The sequence below is a fragment of the Pipra filicauda genome, unplaced genomic scaffold, assembly GCF_003945595.2.
Source record: "Pipra filicauda isolate LSUMZ 115617 unplaced genomic scaffold, ASM394559v2 scaffold618_size212816_pilon, whole genome shotgun sequence".
Taxonomy (NCBI): Eukaryota; Metazoa; Chordata; class Aves; order Passeriformes; family Pipridae; genus Pipra; species Pipra filicauda.
The window spans coordinates 145,950-164,655 of record NW_024104774.1 but is presented as its reverse complement, the minus strand read 5'-3'; the positions used below and the strand labels follow the sequence as shown (position 1 = coordinate 164,655).

The following is an 18,706-nucleotide window of genomic DNA, read 5'->3' as shown; positions in this document are numbered from 1 at the left end:
AGCTGAAGCCCGCATTTGGGTCTCTTAGTGGCTTTGAAACAGCCCAGCAGAACACTGAAAATTCATCTTCAGAATGCCCAGAACTAAGCAAAAATTAGCCAGAAACATCAGATAAGCTTTAAAAAACAGATTACCTGCACCTATGTTTGGAGAGATAAACTACTGATGACTGGATTTCGGGACCAGTGACAGAAGTTGAAAAGACTTCTCTTAAAGCATAAGCAAAGAGGTAAGACAAGGAAGAGGTAACAGATCTTATGGCAATGTACAGTAACACATCACAGAAAAGTGACCAGATTTGAAGGGGAAGGCCAAGGTGGAGAAGAAGAAAACCTGAAAAGAAGAGATAAGAATGAATTAATTGTAGTCACCCAGAGACCCCATTTGAGTTACACAATTTCAGTTTCTTACCACCACAATTAGCTTAAATTCCTTATTTTACTTTTTCTAAAAAAGGCTTTAGGGACATTTTGTAAATGCAGTTAGCCACCAAAAGGCAGACACCATGCTGCAATTCTGTTGCTTCTTGGGCAGTTGCTCTCCAGCCTTTAGCCTAAGCAGTCACCCAAAAAAGCAAGGCAATCTCTCAGCAGGACACAAAGTCTTTTATATCTTGTTTTCTTCAGCGTGGAACCAATGAATTCACACTTCATTACTTAAATGTCTGTTGCTATTGTATCTCAAAGCACAGACACAGAATCACAATCCCTGGGAAAGAAAATAAGAAATAAAGGGAAGAAAATAGCTATAGTATTATAAGATAAACTTGAGAGACGACATTAACAACCCACAACATTCCTATCAAAAATAACAGCATTATATCTTCACTGCACACAAACTCATACTCAGGGTTACCATTTTGATGCATAAGCCACGAGATAATTTAAGTTTCTTACACCAACACTCTCAAAAAAGTCATTGTGACTGTGTTTTGCTAAATAAAACCCATCATCTGACTTGTGAGCATAAATGCACACCTCGGGCTCAACCCTGTTTGCAGTGCTCCCACTTCCAAAGCCAACTACACTCCCTTTGCACCTTCCTGCTCCCTGATTGCTGGACCTTTTAATGTCTTATTGCTCCAACTGACTGCACTGTGTGAGCTGATTTTGATACAGCTACTGGGAAGCATCAATTCTGGGGCTGGGCCAGGAAGATGCAGCGAGTCTGCAGTGAAGACTAATGCACTACACACACCTGGGTGAACAGGACAAACAGAACTGTCCTCTTGAGAACAGGGTGAAAAGAAATGTTATCAGAAATATAGAAACAGCTGGTTCTCAACAGGACATCAGACATCTGGTGACTAAAGACAGAGACAGCTAATATAATATTTTTGGTCATCACAAATGCTTTATTACTTTCTCTGCTTTAATATCACACTGTGAAATGAATTTCCCCAGAAAAGTTCTCTCCTGGATTATTATGCTTTCAGGGATTGTTTCAACCATATTCCTGATGAACAGGTAGGGATTTACGTTTGTGTGTTTTGTTACTTCTAAATAAAGAGAAAAATTAAGAGTCCAATAAAGAAGCACCTGAACAGTCTTCTTGAGAGTCAACCAAGTAGCAACAGCTACACAAAGTACATGACAACCATTCATATTTCAAGTCACAGCAAGGCATTATCAGATCATGCACTGTGAGCTCTAACAGAACTTTTATTACTCATCTCGAGGACATTATTGACTGTACTTACTTTTTCTTACTTTATAATAAAAGCAAGACCTGTGTATGTAGAAAGGTCTTATTGCAAATAAATCCTAGTGACCAAGTATCTGCACCTGGGGGGTGCCAGGGCACAGAGATGTGACAGACAGGCATGACAAGGACTCACAGCAGCACAAAACAGAGGTTTTCTTACAGCACTGACAATTCAGTAAAACCCTAGTCTAACACTCCACAGTAATATTGATTTAATGGCTTACTAGGCTCTTATGAAGGGAATTCTAATACAGGCAGATCATATTCACTACCTATTTTTAATTTCCACGTACCAGATAAAAATTACATTGCTTACAACAGGTAGGTACTAACGAAGAATATCCCCCTTAGCTCTTTTTGTGAAGCTGTAAGAGGGCAGTCATTTTCATTGAGATACAAAGGTCATTGTCACATACATTCCGTCTCTACATTTTGGGCTTGAAATGTGAAATATCAATATGTATTTAAAGTTACAATAATATTAAGTGTATGAAATTTGACTCGAAAATTGCTATGTTTGTTATCAACTAGTTTCTGCCATTCATTGAACAAGATTATTTCTGTTATTATTTTTTAAAAGCACAAGGTGAATAATTTTTTACAGCCAGTATGGGCAATGTACTGGCTTTTCCCATGCATCACTGCTGTGCAGACTGTAGTCTCCAGGAAGAAAAAAAGCAAACAGGCAGATAGGGGAAGTAGTGTTTCTATCTTCCTTCTAAACCCACTTGTGATGCACCTAATCAACAAAAAGACTGGCCCTTTGGTGACAACTATTTCTAACTATTAAAACCTTCTAGATGGTTTTATACAAACAATTTCTTATGTGAATACTGAATCACACATTTTACGCATGTAATAATTCATCATTTCTTGGCAATATTCATATGACACTGTAACAGTTGTATATCTTACATGAAAAAGGTTATTCTTATTCACAGATATTAAACTGTTTTCTCCAGCAAGACTCACAGGTTGCAGCTGACCTGGGAAGAGAACCTTCAACTCCTAAAGGACAGTGACCTACTCAAAAACCTTTGCTTTTGTTTTTAGGGAAGGGTTCATAGCAAGTAAACAACTCTGCCTACACTGTTTCCCTGCAAGGGTAATTTCTTTGTGATATGCTGACAAAAGAAAGAAACAAACAAAAAACCACCAAACACCTTAAAGATGTCCAGTGTTGCCTTTTAAATCAGGAAATCATTCCTGAGCTGTTCGCAGATGAATTTTCTCTGCATCACTTCTGTCCATCACTCCACAGTATTAGACCAAGAGCAAAACTCCCCTCTGGGAAATGAATCACCTGCAGAGCATCTCTGTGAGGTGAGTTTCAGCAATCATTCTGAAAAATTGCTTTTCGTGTCCCAAAAATTGAGTTTAAATAGAAAGATGAGAATCAGAGCAAAACACTATCTCACTCTCCAGTTTGCATATAAATGCAGTGCAGAGCTGATTGCAAGGTATCTGCTAATGGCTAGAAGCTCCTAAAAATCCAAACCAATACATCCACTAATTGCAGTTTTCCCTGAAAGATTGTGACAAATTTGTACTCTCAAGTACAATTACAGCAATAAGAGTTTATATTACTGCATTCCAGAGCTTGAAATTTCAGTTTTTATTGCAGTTACTGCCAAGCACTCTGACTGGATGTTAAGCCCCTTGATAATTCCCTTCATATTACAACTGTGTTTGTATTTTGCCTCTCCCTTATCTGCCCAAGTATAAGCAAACTGCTGTTCTTCACAGAAAGCACAGCAAGTCCTGATTAAACACAGAAAAGCTCAGAAATCTTGTTCATACACTTCCTACAGAAATGAACCAAGTTCAAATCACTCTTTCATAAGCGTACTTAGAAGTACAAGGCACATCTGCTGGCTCCTGTGCTACTCAGAATTCGTTTCCTTAAAATATTCACCAGTGTCACCATAAATGTATTTTATCTTCCCCTGAGACAATACAAATTAATGATTTTACAGTTCCCTGCAGAAACAGCACTCGTGGCTATAGTGGGCTCACACACACCCCGGAGCACAGAAAAATTGACAAGGCAACAACAAACAAGATAAAAGGCTCAGGCAAATGTGACTTTAAAAGCTTTCTTGGTTGTCACCTACACTGCACGCAAAGGGGGAGGATTAATGGATGGGTCTGGTTTCTGAAGTGGCTCGTGTAAATAACTCCAGTAAATGAAGGATTTGCTGCCAGCTGCTGGCACAAGGGTTGCTGTGGATCTGTGCGTGTCTAACTGCTCAGATCCAAGGGATTCAACACGAACTCCTGTGGCCAAGTTTCAAATGCCCTGGGATGGTCTCTTCTGTCCATTTATTTATTGCAAAACAGGGAGGAGTCATCTCTGCCTGGGTCAGCTGCTCCAGAAACAAAAGAAATAAGCGAACTTGGGATCTGAACACAACGGTTCTTTAATTTTTAAAGTACACAATTATAGCGTTTGGGGGAATTTTTCTTCAGAACATAAGAAACAGTACACATTGACAGTTTCTCATTTACAGAGAAAGTTAATAAAAAACAGATGGAGCTCATAATACAGCAACTGCAATACATGCTGTAATTAATCTGGCATTCCAAACAATAAACACAATGTCAGCAAGAGACTCACTTTAAATATAAGTCAATTATGGATTGATTGCCTCAGTAACACATTACAGAAAATATTTACCATTTACAAACTTGTGTTAGGGTAAGCAATCATTAAACTGCAACAGGTAGTCTGTAGGTTAATTAGGAAGCTTAGCAGTGAGTACCTAAGGTGACTACAAACTATTAAAACTACAAAGATTCTTTCCCTCAATATATTCACAAGCCAAACATCCTAAACACAAAAAACAGCAGAATTTTTCCAGCTTTGCATCTCACCCTAAGGGGAGCAGCCACTCAGCAAAGACTGGATAATTTGCGTGCATGCATTTCTGATGCCAAAATAAGCAAATATTGTCACTCATGGCAAGTTATAAAAAAAACTAGACTAGAAGGTACAAACCCAGGTCCCCTGTCACTGGCAAAACTGGCTGAGACACCACAGCAGTCACCTCTTGCCTTTAAACACCCAGGCACTGCTAATGGGAGAGTACTGGTTCTGAAATAATACAACTACACATGGTTGAGTCTGTGGCAGGAACGTAAACCAAAAAAAAAAAAAAGTTAAAATACTAAAATATTCTGCAGAGTCTCACCTGTGAAGAATGTGCACCCCCCCACACACACACACTCTGCCCCAGTACTGACTCGCCCCCCAGCTCTTGCCCACAGATGAGAACAGAACAGCAAAGGACAGCACTTGCAGACACAGATAAAGGAACTGCAATTTGGGCACTCAAATCTAAGTTACCAGATGTTCATTTTCAGCTGCTGCTGATGTTGGCAATGAGTGGGGTTAAAGTTTTGTTTACGAAAATAACAAAAGAGAAAGAAGCAGAAAATATGCAAAAAATATCCCTGTCTGCCATTGTAGATTGGGGGAAAAGAAAAAAAAAAAAAGGATAGAGTGAGTTTCTTAAAATGTCTTCCTTTGGACTGATATACTACTTACACAGCTAAGTAATAATCTTTAATATAATGAGTCAGCGTATTAAAAGCATAACCAATTTTGTCATAAGCTTTTTTATCTTTGTCTGGCATTTTACTGATAATTCATGCTACAAGTGGTCTTCTCTACAGTGATTTTTTGGTTTATTTTTTCTTCCAAACCCCTCACTCTGGAATCAACTCCATCTTTACTTACAGAATCCAAAAGTCTGCTCCTCTCCCTAGTGCACCCATGTGCACCACTGTGGCTTTTCTAAAGGGATTTCTTCTTGCAGCATCCCTCAGTAAGCATCTGAATTGGGATCAGTTCTTTTTTTCAGAAGTCTCAGAAGTAAAGGACTAAGCTATTACAGGTGATCATTTAAGGCACCTTTGTGGCAGGATCTAGTACATTAGAGCACTGTTGATAACTGTTTAATCTGTCCTGAAAAATCTCCACTAGTAGGGACTCCAAAGCCTATGCAACTTACTGCAATAATTATCTTTGTCCTTCAAGAGGGATCTCTAAGACAAATGTTTGTGTTTAATCCTGACCTAAATAGACACTGATAGCAATCACCTTTTTCCTACACTCACATAGCCTTTTTGCTAGTTTATATATAACATTACATTTTTTTTAAACTCTTCCCAATTTGTGTTTTCAAGTATCTCCTTTGCTTTCCCCTGGATTGTCTCCAAACTGAGAATCAGGGTAACTGCTATGATTTCACAGATGAAACCTCAGCAGTACTAAGTTGCACAAGATAGATATTTCTATATATTATTTACAACCCAGTTTGCTTTATTCTCAGATACAGCATCACACTCCAGTGCCTGTTTCCTCTGTTGTACACCACAAAGTTTAAACCCCTTGAATACTGTGCACCTGAGGTTTCTTCTCCAAGCAGCCTGTATTGAGTTGCCATTACTGAGTTGTTACTCATTTTCCATTGTTCCTTCAATTTGTTTTGAGCGTAAATTGTGTTCTGTCAACTCGATGCCACTTACAAATTTTATAAATACCTATTATCCCATGAATTAACATTCAATGAAAAAGCTGCACAGTATGGGACAGAGCCTGAGAACATCACAGAATGATTTAGGTTGGAAGGAACCTTACAGATCATCTCGTTTCAACCCCCTGCCATGGGCAGGGACACCTTGCACTAATCAGGTTGTTCAAAGTCCCATCCAGCCTGGTCTTGAACATTTCCAGGGATGGGGCATCTACTGCTCCTGTGGGCAACCCAATATCTAACAGAAACAAAGATGCTACATTTCAATCATTCTAAGGATAGAAAGTCACTGGACTTATTCTTAAGTTTCAGACAAATCTCCTGCAAGCAGAAAACAAACCAACAAATACTGCACCCAAGCAGCTACTTTCTGTGGGTACTTTCCACTCACAAAGAGCAAACACTCCTTCTGCCTGTTCAGATTTCTTTGAAGTGATCCAATGCACATCTGTAAGCAAGTCAATTCACCTCTGTAATCCTCCACATGGCAGTACCCAGAGGCAGAAGAGCGAACATGAGCTTAGCTGCTCACTGCACTCACTGCGAGAGAAACGGGAGAGGAGAACTATGCACGGGAATGCATTTTGCACATGTACGGCTTCACAGAAACACAAATTTCCTCCTAGAAATCCCAGTGAGAGCTGTTGGGCATTCGAGTATTTTAAGCACGTTTCACAAAACATTTCCGTGGAGCCCAACATTTTCTCAGTTTCTTGGCTATTGCTCTCCTCCAGTGTTGCAAAATCAGTGAGTTCACATTATTTGGCATTGCACTGGACACAAATCCAATAAGCTGGATGAAAGTTGCACTCAATATTAATCCTTTTTATTGCTGTTTTGGTTTACTTGCACACATTCTGATTCTGTTTTGTGATTTTTTTTAGTAGAAATTGCCAATATCCTCAAATCCCATGGCCAAGAAACTAATGTTTTTACATTCCCGATATTTTAAATCATACTTATGTTTTGATACAAGAAAAAAGACATCTGTTAAATGTCTAACAAATTGCAATCACAGTCATCAAAAATCGCATCTTTATGGAAGCTGCACAAAGACATTAGGTGAGAAAAGTGACATGTTAGGTATTTAATCACTGCTCTAGGACAGGAATGGACATATACATCAATACAGCGGTGTTTACCAGCTTTCACCCAGGATATTCATCAAGGAAGAACCTTGTGTGTAACTTCCAAGACTAGGATACATATTTGAAGTTCATGAACACCTATGAGCCCAGGGGTGGAATCCTCCTCTCCACTTTTTATTGGACACATTTTCACCCAGTCCTGCTGTGACATCTTCCTCTTTCCACCTCTTATTTGTCTTCCCACTGTCTTTACACCATCTTTGTCGTTAACTCCTTATTCCAATCCTTCAAAATCCTCATTTCTTTAAGACTCCCACTCTAATCTCATGTTTCCTGCCATTCCTTTGCTGAACCAGATGTACCTCTTTCCAACTGCCTTCACTTTGTTCACAGCCTCTCATTTCCTTTCTGTGTCTCTCACTTCCCCCATTTCACTTCATTTCCAACTTTTTCCTTTCCCACAGCTTTCCTCCCATTAAAAAGAGCTCGTTTGCCTTTTCCTTTGACAGGAGTTAATACAGGGAGTACACATTTGCCAACAGTCCTTGGTTGATGAACACTGCCAGATGGTGTTGGTCTCACCAGTTAAACTAAACCAATCCCACAGCTCCAGTGCTGCCACACAGCCACAACTACCAGTTATCAACAAACATTTGCCATAAAATAACATTTTCTAAGTGCTAGAAATCTAGAAAAAAAAAAAAAAAGTCACAGGAACACTAGTTATGCCCTAGATTTTGTTCTTTTTAGATCTGACCTGCTTTACAGGAAATGTTGGTCTTGCCAAATAATCGAGGAATGAAATGACTAGCACAGTTCATACAAAGTTAAGTTTGTAGACATGAAAAGCTTAAATTATAGTTATTTTTTCAGATATTCCCTCCTACTGCTACTCCAAAATATCATATGATTCAAATTATAGTTTCCAGAGGAAGTAATTAAAGATACTAGAACTTCTATCAATGATGGTTTTGTATGTTTGCACTTGATCTTTGGCACAGAATCAATCTATATTTAGACTACAAAGTATAAAGAATGTTTGAAACCAAAGCAACTACAAACCCCCCCCCCCCCCCCCCCTCCAAATTTCATTTATAATGTGAGATTTGCAGAGATAGGATAACACTCACATAACACTGCAATTCTAGACAGTTTATAGGATTTGCACAGGTTTGGAGAGAGGAATGCAGTCCCCAGCCTCTCCTGCAAGTGCTACTGCCCACAGGAAAGCTTGAGGCACCAGGTGAGACACTCTCTTTGGGTGAGATTGGTCTTTGGAAGGCACCTACAGAAACACTGTATCAAGAAACTCTAAAAACGCTACAATTTTTTTTGTCAGTTACAGAATATCACACATTAGGTATTATTCCTTCAAGGTATTGTTCTCCCCAGTAATATCTGTGGGCATATGAATTTTTTTCCCCTCCAAGCTGTGACAAGACCCTGAAGTAGATTTCTGCTGCGCATCTGAGTTTCTCTGTGTTTTTGAAAGCTGGAGGGTTCTGGCCTCCTCCACTCAAGCCACTTTAGTTGCAAATCAAAACAAAAATTTAAATGATTTTTACTAACCTAACACATCAGCTCCATTCCCTGACCAATGCTTAATGTGTAACTGATGTGTTTAAATTGGCACACTCAGTTTTTCGTGTCAGTGCCATATGTTTGCATGCAATAACATTAGATTGGAATCACGGACTTCTCAACATCCCTTGAAACCTTCAAACCATTGTGATTTAAACACATAGAAACAGGAGCACATTACATTTAAAGAATGGTGAAACATGACACTTGATCTTTCTCAACACTTCTCCAAATAAACCCAGGAAAAAGTACACGGTGATAAACAAACAACGAAAAGGTACTATGGACATTTGAAACCAGGAGTTCATCTTCTCTTATGGAGAATACTAAGGAGGATGAACAATCCCTTCTCTAAAGAAAAAAAAAGGAGAACTACCAGCTAACAAGCAGATAACACACAGCATTACAAGCAGATGACTCCAGCCAGAGCTGTGCTCTAAAGCCTGACAGACTGAGATAATTTCTGTGTCAGTTAAGGATTTGACCAGTATCTTCCATATTCTGATAATTGCCAGTGATGATGATGCAGGATATTACGAATTTTCACCATCTTATTTCCTTTGAAAACGCATATTTGATTTACCACAGCCCAAGATCAAGTCAGATAAACCAGTTTTAAGCAATTCAGAGGACACAAATTAGAATCCATCATAATTAGAGAAAGGAATAAAATAATCAAGCAAGTACTTCTCCATCTTTAAACAACTTTGCAAACAAAGTTATTCTGTATTACAGATTATTTAACTATTCAATTTTGTTTCACCTACATTGCATGATTTAAAAAAAAAAAAAAGGGATATAAGATGTCCCATTTATCAAGTTAATGAATTTTTACCTATGGGAAAATGCAAAATAGCAATACTTTTGCTGTAGAAAGGTCAAGCACAAAAATAAGTTTAATGCCATTGTAAGGAACACAAAAAACTCAGAGTTTACTAGATCTTGTACCAGATCTAACTGAAATTTTATTTTATGAAGCAACTGCAGAGATAATTTCTTATCTTCCCATCCCCCAAATCCTGTCAGCATTTTCAAGAAACATTACAGAGCACCATTTATCTCCTGGCACGAGTAACTTTCAATCCCATTGCAGAAACACATGCGCGATTCAGCTACTTCTAAGATATGAGCAAAATCCTTTTTAAAAAATCTACTTATATACACAGTTATCAGCTGGACAATTGCATAACAGGGTGAATCTTTTTTCCTGGTCTTAGTGAGGTCAAATAAAAGCTGCAAAGGAATTTTGCTGCCCACAGAGAGAGCTGACACAGAATACCCAAACCAATGGTTCTGTTGTCATGGGCACCAACAAGGAAAAGGCATCTAAATGCCAAGATTTTTGAGAAAACCTTTACTGAGCTGGTACGAAGTCAGACCTACAAGTTTATACCTTGGGAACCAAAACCAAGCAGCTTTAGGAAAAATTCTGCTGACAAAAGAGCCCTGACCTCAATAGACCAGTGGCCCCAAATGCCCCCTCTGTCTGTGGGCTGGACATGAGGGCACGCCAGGCTGGAGGGCTGGGCTGCCTAGCAGGTAGCTATGGAGGCAGAGGCACAGACCCTAGGCACGCAGCAAGGCAAGGGAGATAAGACCACAACTGTGCTGTTTACCAGCTCTGAAAACAGTTCTGTCTCCCCTGATTTTGTTTCTAACAAAAGCAGTTACTACCTTTGCCTCCCCACGTGCTTGGAAAATGCACAAAGTGCACCTTAGTGGTTGCTCACAACTTATGGGATAAAGTTGTCCTAGGGGTACGTGATCAAAAACTACTGTGTCTACTGCTGTTACAAGAGGTTGTCTCAAACTGATGCACTAGGATCCTGTTTCCACTTAGAGATTGGGAAAGACACATGAAGTGACTTCAAAGGCTCATCTTTCTGCTGCCCTCTGTGCAGGCAGGTGAAGAGCTCCTCTCCTGAGGGAACAGGTGCCCACAGCAGAGGTTTCAAATCATCACCTCCACTCACCTTAAATCATCACCTCCACTCACCTTAAATCATCACCTCCACTCACCTTACTGGATCAGTTAACTCACAGGGCACTATTTCCTCACCTGGAAAGGTGGGGATCCATACCAATGAGGGAAGGTACCCAACAGCCCCATGAGAGCCTGAACCCATCCTTGGATCAGCAGCAGCAATGGAACTGCTGGCACAGTCCCAGCTGGTGTACAGTACATTGCTTTCTGGGCAATTGGAGCCTACATTTCCATTGATCTGCACACTGAAATCACTGCTGAGAGTAAACAAATTAAAACCTGATCATGAACCAATACAGAAGTTACCTCTGTTTGTAAGTGCTTAAGCATCGAGGCACTTCAGAACACACTTTTCTGCATCACTCTGCATCCTTAGTTAAAGACCACATTACAGGCTGCGGTTGTTCAGGAAAGGACATCACTCTATAGGTTTTGGTTCCTATCAAGAGTCAGGGTCCAGCCTTGCAGGACAGTTGGCACAATTTTCAAAAACATCTTAGTGGAAGAGAAGCTCAAGTTCATAAAAAAAATTCCACGAACCACTGCAGGTCTCCAAGGACCTGATTAATTTTCCCCACCATCTTTTTTTAATTGGAGCTTCAGGCTCTAAGCCAATTGAGTGGCTATTCATAGCACTGAATTTAAAGGTAGGGAAAAATTAGTTGATACATCCCACATTCACTCTCTTCCATTCTATCAGTTTGTTTTGGTTTTTTGGTTTTTTTTGGTTTTTTTTTTCCTAATTATTGTTACTAAAAACATCACACAGAGACGAAAGTAGGTCAAGAGCAGGAGTTGACCAAAACTACAAAAAACTACCATTACATGTTTAATTAACAAGCCTGAACCATTTGATAGTTCTGTGATGCTCTGTGATGTTCTCAGGTGGGGCTGACTCAGCATTTAAGACTTATGTGCAAAATAAAACTCAGTGCATTACTGCATTTACAGAAACACAAACTATCCATTCCTTTTACAGTAATTTATGGTAAAGGGTATTTTTCTTTAAGATTGATAAATCAGCGACACAGATAAGTACTGGGAAGCATAATAAGCAATTCCAGCACACAAAGCTCTGTTTTGCATTATTCACCACATTACTTTTACACAGTTTTAGAGGTTATATATGGCTATGAATGAAGAGATTGCAATTTTATAAGTGAGTGAAACTATAAGAGGACTTGCAAAACAAATATTTTTATCATATAATTTACATGGGCGTACTTGTTACAAAAGTAGCAGAATTCACTTTTATATTCAAAGACTTAAGATCCTATCAGGTGTAATAAGGAAAAGTAGCCTTTGTAAGCAAATGTTTCCATGCAACTTCAACCATCTCTGAAAAATATACAACCTTTAACTTCTTTGGAAAACAAACACAGCATTAATTAATTATCCTTGCTGAGCTTGAATTCAGTAATTCAAATACAAAAGCTGATATTATACTCCCTCATTTGCACAAACAGCACACATAGCCAGGTTAACCTGACAGGATCAACTCAAGTTTAACACAGAACCAAAATAGGTTTGATTTTCTTATCTGGTCATTTTTTAAAACATTTTATACATGAATTAAAAAACCCCCACCAAAACAAAAAACGTAACAACAACACCCCCGCAAAAAACCACAACACCTTCTCCCCCCCAGACAAATAAAGGCCAAAAAACAAGCAATTTCTTTTTCATTCACTTCTATGAACACTTTCAGAAATGGTTTTATGATATTGTACCATTATTGATAATGTAACCATTACTGAAAGCAACACTCAGGGACAGAGTTTATTATAGAAGAACTCTTGCTGTTTGAATCAGTGGGTTTGCATATCCCTGTACTGAGTTCTGGGTTGTAGGGATGTTGTGGGGTTTATTTGCCTTTTTTTGTGGTGAGTTTTTGGTTTCTTGAGGCAAATTTTTTCTGATCTAGAAATCCAAACTAACAAGAAACTACACCTCTATGGCTACAATCAAAACGAGAAGGCAAAGATCTTGGAGTTCAACAAGGATAATTAATAGATGCTGTGTTGCCAATAACTGCAGTTTTTTCCACAGTAGAGCTAGTTCCAAATTACTTTTTAACAAAATTAAAATCAGACTTGATATATATGCATTGTGAAAAAGGGAAAAAAGGCTAATCTCTTGAGCTCAGCATAATGAAGTCATTTAAGGAAAACAGAGAACTAAAAAGCTGTGTTACAGCTGCAACTACATTAAGCAGGGATAATATATATATGTAAAGACTCAGAAAATAAAAACACTGAAGATTTTAAAAATAAAGCAATCCTAACAGTCATTATTCTATAGAGAATCAATAGAATCATTATGCTTGGAAAAGACCTCCAAGATCATCCAGTCCAACCTTTGACTGAACACCACCTTGTGAACTAAACCACAGCACCAAGTGCCACATTTACGTGTTTTCTGAACACTTCCAAGGATGGGACTTCCCTGTTCCAAGGCTTAACCACCCTTTCAGTGAAGATATGAACACACATATACAGCATAGCGTTTTCTATTTAGGAGTTATCCACGACAAAGAAGCAAATGGCCTAAACTATCACGCAATTTTTAGTGACTTTTATTCTTGTTTGACAAAACTCAGACTTGGCCAATTTCTCGGGGAACATTTCAGGTTATATAACTGCACTTTGCAAACATGCCAGCCTCTGAAGTACACCAAGCCACCTGGTACTTAGAAGAAAATTAAGTATGTAACTACCTTAAAGTTTAGTAGCACAGACCAAAGCCCTTTGAGCTTTTCAGCAATCCCAGAGATAATTGAAAGCAGACAAATCTATTCAGTTCTTTAAGCTTTGCATTTATTACAAAACATCATCAACGCAATGAGACAATCTCCTGAAGTAAGAGTCCAAAACCACTTTATGCCACACAGGCACTTTTATTCTACTCAAAGTTTCTCAACTGCTGCCTCATTGAGTCCATTGCTTTGCTTAGGGGTGTTTTGGTTTGGTGAGGTTTAAGGTTGTGGGTTTTTGTTGGCTGGTTTTTTTTTGGGGGGGGGAGGGAGAATCTAGAGCCCTCCAGACAAACCAGAAGAGGTTACAGCACTGTTTAAAGCTCACACAACTCCTACAAAATAATGCTGTGCAAGATTATTAATTCTTCCATTATCACTGATATTTTATAATAAAATATTGGGTTTGAACATTGAGCATTGACAAAGTCATACTTGCGTCCATTAATATACTGAAGCAAACAATTTGAGGTGTTACCCACAGGCTTTTTTGCACTGTGTTTCACTGATATTTCTGTGTGGGAGAAGCAGTCTCTCCTTTGCACAAATGTGGGAGTTAGACCAGCTCCAATACCAAGAGCAATGCTGCATAACAGGGATGCACTTATGTTTTAAGAAATGATGTCATCTCTCCATGAGACACGTGTGTAAGTGATGAAGTGCCTGCACAGGGGACACTAAGCTGGCGAGCACAACACTGAACTGCTCCTATGGTAACCCACTGTACATCTTACTGTAAGAGATTTAGCACTGAAAACAGTCTGCACTCTTTTCAAAAAAAGATTGTGCGGACAAACTGAATTGGGAAAACTAAGTATGTCTGAAGAGAGAAAAAATACACTATCTGAAAAGCATAAAATCAGATTTGAGATTTATCAGAAAACCTGTAGCAAAAGAAAAAATAAGCTGGCACTGTATTTGCACGTTTTCATAAGGCTGCACAGCCTGACGCTGCAGTTCTTTCTTCTCTCCCTCCCTATTTCATCCGAAGATATGAACTTCAGCTTTTATTACAATACCAGGAAACAACTGAAAGTTGATTTAGAGGTCTGAAGCAACAAACATTTTAGCTTACTCTAAGGCAGTAACTTGCATCCAAGTTTGGCCTTGAGTTCATCATGCAGTGACATTTCTATTTAAAAAAAAATAAAAAAAAAATCAGCCTCTAGCTTTTATCATAATGCTCAGAGTGCTAAACGACACTCCAATAAATGGGAGTGATATTTTACTAATTTGGCTGAAGTCTCTCTGTAGAGTTAATTGCCTCAAATGTGGTATTACAGATGCTAACTGCATTGTGCATATTACCTTTGCAGTTTAAGATGCAAAGAATAAAATAGTGGAATCTGTTTGCAAGATAAGTTGCAAAAGGCAAAATTTACAGAAAAAGTGCGAAACTAAATTGCCAGGCAATGAATGTCACCAGTGCCCAGTTCTAATTATTGCTGCCTTCTTTCCAATGTCTTTAGTACCACTGTGTTTCCTCCTGCTATTCTCCTTGGATATAAATTTCACATGCTATGTACTTGACTTGAGTTTGAGATTTGCTAATGAAAAATAGCAGGTAGTTAATGCTTTGACAACAGAAACAAGTTTAAATTTTAAAAAGATATTAGAGAATGATGAAAGAATGAGTAAAAGGAAAAATCAGGTGAGGAAAAAGTAAAGACACCAAACATGGACTAGATTTTCACTAACCAACTAAAAATGCATCATTAGCAAGAGGAAAAACAAAAACAAAGAAAAAGCAATATAAACCCCCAAAAAACCAGAAATGGTAAATGAAAGGTGAAATAAAATAAGAGCAGCTCAAAAGAGAAGGAAAAGAAATAAGTTGGTAACTTCAAGAGATGACATCAATAAAGAGCTGGAGACTAATCTGAAGAAAATGGAAGAGGAGTGAAAATATGGGAATAACAGCAAATGAAAAAGAGCATGAGAAGTCCTTTTTAAAAGCAAATGGTGAAATAAACCCCAGAGTTATCCCTGCTCTGTAAGTTCAATTTACTTTGCATTTGCCTTTACAGCTTTAACTTCTCAGAATATCTCTCCCTGCTCCAACTCCCTGAATGACTTCCTGCCTAGAGCAACTAAGTTTTCAGGAGCTGATGTGATTCTTATGCTGGGACACATGGATTTAAAAATAAAATGTAGTCAGGAATATGAGTGAACTCTGAACTCTCATTTACCCATTTCCTAAAGAACACCTTAAATTACCATCAAAGGCACCGCTGGTGAGTAATAAGATGTTCACCTGCTCCCAGTGCATTCAGCATTACAGGTTCATACAGACATGTGGTGAAACAGGCTGAGGATACAGTGAGGGTTGAGGCAAATGCACAAGGAACTCTCCCTCTCCAATAATAAAAAATTATCCATGCTTAGTTTTAAGCCAACCTGGTCCCCCCATGTGGCAATATAAGCACTAGTGACAGCACAGCAGAAAGGGCTGGACAAGAAGAACAGGACAGGTCAGTATTCTGGGAATGGAGAGGGGGGGAATAAACCCCACATTAGCTTATGTCTGTCTGGAAAGCGTTTGTGGAACTACAGCATCTGACCATTTAGGATTTGGCAATCTACTGATACTTTTATACCACTGAATAAATCTTTAAAAGACAATTAACAGCATTCCTAAGGAACAGTAACTATAACAGAGTGAAAAGGTCTGTTGAGAGCAGAAGTTACTGCCTCAGTTTGATCTTTAACTCATTTCACTACAGAAGACCTCAAACCTCCAGAACAGGAGGTTTTGGTACACCCTGAACTCCACAGCTCCAGTGCAAAGCAGAGCAAAACGTGCCAGTGCCCATTCTTTCATTACTGATGGACAGGAATCACTCATAAAAAGCTTTAAATTGTTCACTTCCCTCCCTAAATCTTAATGTCATGGGATTTCTTTGTCAACCTGAACAAATGGTTTGCTTTAAGATGCTACTGGAAGATTTATATCTGCTTGTGTTTTGTAAACATTTATTTCAAAATACTTTAACCCTCCTCACCCCTCATCACTGGAGCAAGACTGTAGCATATGGTGTTCATTAAAACCAGGAAATTCCTGTTTGGCTCTTATGAAACTGTTGAGAGTAGATAATTGTTTGTTGGTTTATTTTTAAATTCTATGTTTGCAAAGACCTATTTCAGAAATTTCACATTAAATGATAAATTTTAATTGGCAAAATTTTAAATTTTGTATTTGTTAAATTCAGACACTAGTCTTTTGCAATTAAAAAAAAAAGTCAGAAAATATTTATCAAGTGTAAATTAATGAATTACCACTATGATACTTAATACATAGCATTTTGCAATCATCAATTTAAAAGTTGTAATCCATAATTAAACAAAGAAACAAAACAATTTGACAGTTTACAGGTCATCCACTCTTAGTTCTCCAGCTTCATCATAGCATTTTTTTCCTACAAGATCACAAAAGGATTCTGGGTCTTTTGCAGAACTTTATATCCTTGCTGAACCTTACACCTTGTCTGCAATTTCAATACCTTTGTGCTTCCATTCAAAAGAAAAAATGTAGTCTGTCCTTATTGATTTGTCATCAGTGGTGTCAAATGAAAAAAAACTGTCAACAGCAGTGAGAAGAGCAACACATTAAGCCCCGAGTGTTTCATGACAGACTGAACAATATCACATAAACAAAAGCAAAACTAGATGTGTTTTCCTCATTATTGTTTTTCCCCTATACTGGGAGGAGAGCTGTGAATGACCAAAGGCCACAACACACACACACCCCCAGAAAAGTGAAGCTGCAAAACTGTATGAAAAATCTGCTATCACTTGATTATGACAGAGGACAGCACATGGCTGGGGTACAAGGCTGTCCATCCATCCCTGCAAGCTTCTCCCTTGCTGGATGACTCAGGCACTCAGCTCCCAGCCCAAGGGACAGGGAAAAAGCATGTTCCGAGTTCAAGTCCCTGGAGGGGACAAATAACAGCCAGTTATTTGCTGCAGACTCTCCTCTCAATCACAAAATGCCATTAAGTGAAGCTAGAGTGTGTTAAACACTTGGAATATTTTCCCCTATATAAACAGCTGCTGTAGCTGCAAATGGAAAGTTACAGAATTGCAAACAATTGGTACCAAGTGTTAACAGAACATATAAACTACATTTTATTTCACAAGAAATAGAAACCTTTAGGTTAAGGGGTTCTTTGTGCACACACTGTAATTTATTATCTTAGGTGTATATATACACAATTTAGCAAACCAAAGATAGCCAGAGAGTACAAGCCTTAACTCTGGAGCCACCCTGAAATCCATAGGCATTTGAAACACCTTTTTTAATAGTAGAGCATATTGCTAAACTGTGTAGTTTGCAGCCCATCACTATCTGAAGTTTCTTTTGGCATAAAGACTTTCCAGGATAATCACTCCCACTGAGATACACTCAGTATGCCCAGCTGTATTATGTGTTCCCTTCCTTCAATTTTCAGTCTTATTATCAGTTCATAACTTGTAGTTGTTTTATTTCCCTTGGTATCCAAATTCATTCCATATACTGAGAGAGCTTCACCACATTATCTTCTACTTGAGATCACTAATAAATTCACAAATTAATCTACTTAAAAAGCTGCATCTCAAAGTACCAATAAAAAAACCAGACAGACACCTCTCTTACCCCTCTTTTCATGGCCTTTCATCCACCTTTCATCTTCAGAAGTAGGCTCACTTAAATTTAGGGGAAAAAAAAGGTGCAGGTACTGTTTTACTTCTTCTTTTCTCCCCTCAAAAGAAAAACAAACTCTCATGCCTCTGTTCCCTGGGGAGCTTTAGCTGTGCATCAATTTACAGCACCTTAGGCAGAGTGTGCAGGCAGAACACAGGTTTGCACTGACTACAAATGTTACTTCCACACATTAATGCATACATAACATCTTCATTTTTTCCAGTCTGAATTCCTTCCCCATTTTCCCTGCTTAAGTGAGATTTTTTTCCATGCAAGTGGGGGAAAAAGAATTAAATCAATTTGGACTTTAATACCATGTGGCAAAGTACATCAGAGACTGAATCTCACTTTACACCATAAAAATGTTATTAATCC

General features: G+C 38.5%; 1 protein-coding gene across 2 annotated transcripts in view; it reads right to left on the bottom strand.

Annotated features, from left to right (window-relative positions):
• BICC1 (BicC family RNA binding protein 1) overlaps nucleotides 1-18,706 on the bottom strand; it is a 102,536-nt gene that overhangs the window by 34,014 nt on the left and 49,816 nt on the right. The window contains exon 1 of one of the 2 annotated variants that reach the window (XM_027745981.2): nucleotides 135-201. The exons of the other annotated variant lie outside the window; for it this stretch is intronic. The gene's annotated coding sequence lies outside the window, so the exon portion shown is untranslated. Of the gene's footprint in view, nucleotides 1-134; nucleotides 202-18,706 lie in introns of those variants that run through there. 2 annotated transcript variants of the gene reach the window in all.